Genomic DNA, 7,066 nt, shown 5'->3' with positions numbered 1-7,066 from the left:
TCCTGGGCAGAATGTGATGTGTGCTCTTCACTCAAGCAATGCAGGAGCATTGGCCAGGTCTGGGAGCGTGCAATGCTGGTCCACAACCCCCATGAGGAAGACGTATCAGTCCTTTCCTTCTACCCTGTGATGTCCCCATGCTAGTGCTCAGATGGATGGTGCTCTTTGGCATCTAACTTACACGGGGCCCTTTTTTTCCAGTCCACAACTCCCAGCAAGGCTGCAACCTCCCTGTTCCTGGTGCCCACCAGTTCTGTTAAGACCTCCTGGCTCAATGTATGGCCACCCTCTCCCTTCTCATGCATCACAGCACTTGTGGGCTCCGAGAATGCACCAACCTCACAAGCAAACTCAGTGCAGCTTGGGTATCCTTAGTGTGGAGACAGCTGTCTGCAGGCTTCCCCCACCCTGTTTTCTTCTCTGTTTTTGGAAATGCCTTGAGAGCTTGCTCACCCAGACGTTCCCTCCCTGTGCACTGCTGCACTGACTTTCCTGCCAGCTGCCCTATCTCAAGCAYCAGCACTGTGAGAAGAGATGCAGCCTGGTTCCAAGACTGAGCATATCCAAGTTGTTTCAGGAGAGTGTGAGCTGAAGCCACCTTTCAAGCCAAATAGCTCATGATTCCTCACTAGGCCTATCATTTCCTAATCACAAGCCTACAACCAGGGAGGGAACCTGTGTGCAACCAGGCCAGAAATGCACTGTCCCATCCCAGGAGCAGGGATGGAAGGAGGAGATGTGAGAACTAGTGTGAATTTGGACTGAATAGGGTATTTTGCCTGGTTGTACTGTGAGAAATGCTGAGTAGGAATTGGCTCATCCCTCACAAGGGGCTCTTGCTGTGTTGTAGCAGTGCCTTGTCTGTGTCCCCAAGGTTTTCAGAGCAGTAGAAGCATGCATGGTTTCAAACCTGGGCCACACCTTAGGTGTTTTGCAGCACACTCCCTATTTAGTGCAGCTTGTAAAGTATACTGGGCACTATGAACTCAGAGCGAAGTGCAGGTCTCCAAACAGCACCTGGACTGGAAAAAATCAGCATCAAAAGGTGTGTGATTTCCCACACATCTTGATCTTCTGGGGAAAGCACTGCATTTCGCTATGGATGGAGATAACTGTCGCTGCTCAGCTGGCTCTTTTGGGACTTCCTGTAGCAGACTCAGGTTAGCACTGTGGTCCAGCAGTACAACTGAGGGAGAGCCAGGTCAGAGAAATGGTTTTGGGTTGTGCTCCAAACCAGAAGGACAGCTATATTGACCTTGACATCACACACCCTCCTTTGCTCAATTCAGGGATACTGAACCAAACCACTGGGGGCTCTGCTGGAGTTAGGGCAAGTGGCAGCTGATGAGAACACTTTTACATCTAGCATGATTCTTAGCACTCTGGGTACTGCAACACCCAGCAGCTCCTTGACAGTGAATCTGAGATCTGATAGGAGAACCATCCCCAAATCTACCTGTAGGGTTAAATTGGAAGTGGTCATTAGCCAGAAAATCCACATTCACTCTCCTCTCTTAGTAAATGCAGAGGCTCAGCCTCYCCATTTCCATCTGACATAAACTCTTCTCCCTCCCTCACCATAAGCATCCTGCTAGCTTGGGGAAGACCATCCTCTGCATGACCAGAGCAATTGCACAAGGCACAAGGGCTTTTCACCATGTTTTTTCCTTCCCAAGCTTAATTCTACAGAGCAGCCACAGACTAACATGGTGTCAGGACATGCTGCCCTTGCTGTAGGCACTGTGGAACCACTTGTCCTCACCCTAGACATCTCAGGACACATGGTTGGTGAGCACAGCCTTTGTAAGCAAGGTGCAGGCTGACCTCCCAAGTGATTCTGCTCTCAGAAATGATCAGAGATTATAACCCTGCATCAGATAGCTACTTTGGAAATTCACAGGCTGGAATCTTGAGAACCAAAAAGTGAAGAGTCAGGACACGAGAGCTGCTGCCACGGACTGACCTGCCCCATGGCTTGAGGCAAATGGTTTCAGCTACAATTTCACCCCTCTAAGCTTGCTGTTCCAGTGGGATCCACGCCAAAACAGTGTCCTGAGATCTCACTGCACACACTATCCCCAGAGGGAACTCACACAGTCTGCAGCAGCTCTGGCACAGGAAGAAAGGTGTGGAGGGAGAGGTAATACCTTTTACTTGACCAACTGGTATAGCTGGAAAATGCAGAGAGATTTCATGGAAACAAAGCCTTCTTCAGATCAGAAACAAGCAGAAAATGGCAAGCCAAGTACAGGGTGAGAACAATTGCGCTGAGCTTAGTTTAATTATGTTAATTTGGCTGTTTGAAAGAAAGGGGTGGCTGGTATTTGTGGAACAGGGAAGGATGGCAGTGAGATGAAAGGCAATACGACTGATGGGTGCTGTGGCCCAAAGTCCCAGTTAAACCCCTCATTCAGCCTGTACCTGTGCCCAGCTCATTTTCAGATTCTGGATCCTGCAGATCACCGTGCACCCAAAAGTGCCACAGAGCAAAAGCCACAGGCCTCGCCAGCACAGCTCTGCAGCCACTGTGAGAGAAGCACCAAGGATATACCCACACACACTTATCAGGATACAGCTGACTTTATGCAGGGGAAAAAACCACCCAAATCTCTTTGCTCTSTAAGTTCATCTATTTTTTTCAAATATGTCAGCTGGCATACAATGTTCTCCACTCACCAGGTCCTGTTTTTACCATTGGCTGGTCAAAAGCACAATGATCAGTCATGGGAACACACAGTCCAATGGATTTCAGCTTTATTAGAAACACAGGAAAAGCCTAGTTCTTTAAAAGGATGATATTTCTAGGGGAACATGCAGCAGTCCATTTTGAGTGCTGAGCATTTCTGTTCAGAGTAGGAGCTCGAAGCCAAGACTTCTCCTCCTACTCTGCCCTGGAGCTGTTTTTGTGGTTCTGGGCTAGCTGGAAGGCTAGCTTTCCCCACTGGTATGGGGAAGCAAGTCGAGCTATCRTGCTTTTTGTCTCAGGATGCACTTTACTTTAATTGCACCAAGCTGGCTTTGATTTCTGCAAGCAATCCCATTTTTGGTTCCCTCCTAGACAGCATTGCCAGCGCTCATTTCTTTTCTCTGAACTCGAAGGGAATCTTTTTGTGGCTCCTTTTTGCTTAAATTCAGTCAAAATATGAGGACTTGCAAGGTCCTCTCCCTAGAAAGAGAAGATGATGCTGAAGCAGTGTCTAATTGATTGTATTTATTTCCAAAAGAAGTTTATTAAGTCATCCTGCAGGTTGMTCCATGCAACATTTTACCCAACAGGTCTCTTCCTCTTTGACTTTCCTCAAGTTCAGTAACAAGTGTAGCTCTCRCTTGAATGTTGGCTTCCTCAGTTCAATAGTAAATGTTTCAGTTCTATACATCCCTGAGCCTATTCCCTAAGCTTTTAAGTTTGTTCAACAAACCCTGTGAGCAGGGGCCATTGCAACTTTTGGCAATCAAGAACCCTCAAATCAAACCAAAGTACTGTARGCTTGAAGTTGTAGAAATTATTCAATCATGACAATAGAAAAAAAAATCAATTTAATCAGCAGAATGATTTTCCACTGGAAAGGTTTCACTGTCAAAACTGCAGCTGTGTGTTAGCAATGAAGGAGATGATGGCAAAGGGCTTGGCCTGTTCCAGCCTTTCAAAAATATCACTCCWAGTTGTTTGTAAAATGGTCCATTTCTTTTCTAGGATGCTCCRTGACCTCATTGCTAATCATTGAGACATTTGAACCATGCCCAAATATTTGTCTGAGCGTATTTGCAGCTCAGCTGGTAGCTGGAGCTTGCTGCAGTTGCCAGCCATGGGAGGAGGATTAGCCCCAGTAACACCAGGCAAAGAAGGGGTAAATTCATCCSACTGCCTCTGAAGACCACGCTCAGCTTGTCTGCAGCACCCTGGTCTTTGCAGGGGTTAATGTCAGGCTACACTCCCCAGAGAGGAAAGTTAAACATTACCTCTGCACGGCCCCCTGTGGCCTCCACGGTGTCTGCACAGAGCCTAGAAGTGATTAAACCTTGCAGTGTGCTGTCARGCAGCATAGCACATGGAGCTGGATGCGAAGAAATCCGTCTGGCTGCTGTCTCAGCTGTGCCAGATCTACACTGTCATAAAAACCTGGTCTTCCTGGGAGACATGCTGGCTCTGCGAGCCCTTTCCTTGCCCTGCCATATATAACGGGGTGAAACAGGTTTCTTAATTCCTTTTCCCCTCTGTTAGCCCACAGTTCCTCAAGACCTGCCCTATGCAGGTAGAGAACAAAATTCATGCACTAGGAGGGATGTGATCTGCCATAYAGCTACTAGCATAGGTTACATTTAGTCTAGCCACATAACAGGTGACCTAAATAATTTCCACTGAAACCATTTTTCACTGTTGCCTACACTTCCCCATCATAAGGCAAGACCTTGGAGCATCACAGGAGATGGCATCTCATCTAATCTGCAGAGGAAAATGGGAATCTGAAGGACACTGGAATCCATGGGGCACTTTGGTGGGTATTTTTGAAACAAGGTAGTCTAGATTTGTCTAAAGTATTCAATTATGTTTATTTTTAACCCTTTAAATTAAATTATCAATGGAGGAAAAAAATAAAACCCTTGCTAGTTAGGTGCAAAGYGGTTTGGACAATGATTATTCCCTTCCCATAGAAAACCTTAGTCTGCGGTTTGGTTTCTGAAGCAAATACATGCTAATCACACACACTTTCCCAGTCTGGCTTTCTTTGCACTGTGGGATGTATCTCTGTATTATCAGTTTCCAGTGCATTGTACACATCTGTCCAGAAGCTGAAGGAATTTCAGCCTGGAAATTACAGGTCTGTACCATACCAGCACCTGCAAATTGCCACTGTGGGGAGGCAGGGAGACCTCCGTGTGCATGGTAGAGAGATGCTTTTTTAAGCTCCTAGACCTACGTGAGCCATTGCACTGCAGCAGTGATAGGATTGCAGCTGACTTGGCAAGGGTGAAAAGCTTCTTCTTGATGTCAGGTCTCATGTCCTTGCCTCCTGGGGAAGTGSAGGTAGTGCTGACTCCTCCAGTCCATCAGCAGCAGCAATGCAGAGATGACCCTGTGGGGCTAAAGCAAGAGCAGAGCTGGGCCCAATGCCGGGGGACAGCAAGGTCAAAGAGGGTGGAAGTGTAAGATTTACCCCTGGGGCCTTGTGCAAGGTTGAGGAATGTCCTAATTACAGTTATGGAAACTGGAAGCTTTCCACTCCCTGGTAGCCAAAGAAACAGGCTCTGCATAGGAATGAGACACAGGGTTCCCAAGGGAAAAACCCYGGCCAATACTGGTGTAGCTTCTTAGCGGGTAAAAATGAGTGTCTCTCTCCAGCTGGAGGTGTTCTTTCACTACATTAAGTCTAATCCTTTTTAAAATCCTAGTAATGATATCCTTTGGCAATGAGTTTTGCAAGTGAAGTGCTCGCTGTGCATTAGTTAGAAAGGTTTATTGCTTTACAATTCCTTGTTGATGCTGGACTGCTGCATATAGGTTATCAGCAACTAGCAGGACACTTAAAGGTTATTTAAATAAATATGTTTTTCTTATATCGCAGTTTATTGGATTTTCTAAGTGTATGAAATCAGTTGAAAGAGAATTRGTGACCACAAAAAGGAAGAAAACCRGAGAAGGAGTCTTGCTCAGAGTAGGTGGCTCATTTGACACAACTGTCTTTTTAAAAATGGAATTTTAGTTGGGAACCTTTGATTAAAACAGCTCATTTGATTGTTAAGATCCCAGGCACTCACCTGTGAGCTGGAGGGCTGCAGCATGCATGGGAAACCTAATAATAAAACCAGTCCCTCAGGTCTAGTAGAGCAGTGAATGAGACCTGGGGAGACAGTGATGTCAGTGGATGTCGTGGGTGGAGGGGCAGAAGGACAGATCTATCTGAGGCAGGTCCTGCTAGATCATGCCACTCTTTTATCCCGCCATGGCCAGCAAAAGGTCCCTGGGACCCCAGGACAATTGCTAATGTTCTAGTGTTACCCTTGAGTATTCCCTGAGTACTCAGGGTGGACACCAGCTGGACAGAGGAAAAGGTCTAATGTACAGGTGGAGAAGAGGTAGAAGGTAGATGGTAGAAGGCTGGATGGATCTTGAAGGAATCAGGAACTGAATTCATACTCAAGCAGTCTCAGATGCCTTCTTTTGCAGGCCTTCACTGTGAGAATTGCCTGGCCCCATCCAGTAGCCTTGGGGTCCCACATATACTGCACATCAGGGCCAGCCCACATCTCTTCAGCATCTGTGTAAAAGGGATCTTGGGCTTGCAGAAGGCCTGAAAGTGGTCTAACCCTCAGTTTCTCCAACATATCTGAGCATGATGGACTCATCTGAGAGGAGCTGCAGCCCCCCAGTCAAAGAACACGCTCAAACCCAGCTGGGATTTATCTGGGGTATTCCCATCACCCCCATGAGCCAGTCTCCCCACTGCTTTTATGCTTGCCTTTGAAAGGAGAGCACGGCCCTGTGTGAGTATGGGAAGACGGAGCCTTAGTACCTAGCCTGGGGGGCGAGGTACTAGACCAGGCACAGGATGAGCCAGGGCACACAGTCATCTGGCACAGAGCTTCAGCACTCAAAAATTTGCCCACCTCAGACCTGGCACCTCAGGACACAAGTCCTTTCAGGAGAGGCATTTAGTCACTTCCTCTGAAATTTGTGTGTGCTTTTTGCAGCAAAAGTCGTAACTAAGGGGAGACTGTGACTGTTAAAATCCAGACATCTAGAGAAGGTTGAAAAGACCAGTGCATCCTCCCATGTGCTTTGGAAATGGGTGGATTACGCCCAGATGGAGGTGTTTTAATGACTGTTTTGGATCCCTGGGAGCCAGTGTTGGATCAACTCACTGCCTCCTCCCACTCAGCCAAAGGTAATTCACCTCCTCCACAGGCCAGTGTTGGAGGAGTTGTTGACAGGCGGAGAGTGGCTGGTAAAACAGGTTCTCAGCGGGGAGTTGTCTCTGAAACCCTGGGAGACCTGTATGGATCAAACCCCGAGCCTGGGTCTCCATTTGAACCCTGGCACACCAGGCAGCCTACAGTGATCTGCTTT

Source organism: Rhea americana, unplaced genomic scaffold, assembly GCF_003343005.1.
Source record: "Rhea americana isolate MKP2758 unplaced genomic scaffold, rheAme1 scaffold_261, whole genome shotgun sequence".
NCBI classification, from domain to species: Eukaryota; Metazoa; Chordata; class Aves; order Rheiformes; family Rheidae; genus Rhea; species Rhea americana.
Note: the sequence above shows the minus strand (reverse complement) of the source record.